Consider the following 784-nt stretch of genomic DNA (forward strand, 5'->3'; position numbering starts at 1 on the left):
AATCGGTAATTAATTTAATAATCGCAAAACTGAAATTGGTTGGATATTCTAAATTCTAACATAGCATGACAAATTATCCTCTACATAATATTAAGCCAAAAATGATCATTAGTTTCGTATTTGACTAAATTAGCTATTTTATCAATTATCAATGAGTTAATCAATGACAATAGTTTCAACGATGTTCACTATTTTAAAAAAATAAAAAAAGATTTATGAAAAATAATGATTTTGATGACTTATAGAATAACGAATTGAAATGCTTAACGAATAAAAAAAATAATAATAATCAAGCAACCTGTTTGGAAATAAATTATTTCAACGGTAATTTCCAATTTCATCCGATTTGTTTTAGAAAAGCACATATTTATTCCATTTTACAAAGTGAAATTATGCAATCAATGATTGCTATTTTTTTCAGATTATAATCTCATAATATTCTTGTATTTATGTTAATAAGTTAAAGTATCCCGAACATAATATATCTGGACAGTTTAATCAAATGGATGATAGTATGAACGAAATGATTTCATACATGATCTAGTTTATCATTTATCTTTATTCAATTAATTTACACTTTATAATGTTAAAATGTATATAATGTGTATATTTTATCTTGAAAAATAAAAGTCAGCTAATATCATATATAGATTTGAGGATTACTTTTCTACTTTTTTATAACTCTTTTTCAGCCATATCACTTGATTTGTTTTCATTTATCCTAAACTATTTCTCAAGATTTTCATTATTTCGATATATCATTATTAAAATTCTTCAATTCAAC

The sequence above is a fragment of the Loa loa genome, assembly GCF_000183805.2.
Source record: "Loa loa unplaced genomic scaffold supercont3.500, whole genome shotgun sequence".
Lineage (NCBI taxonomy): Eukaryota > Metazoa > Nematoda > Chromadorea > Rhabditida > Onchocercidae > Loa > Loa loa.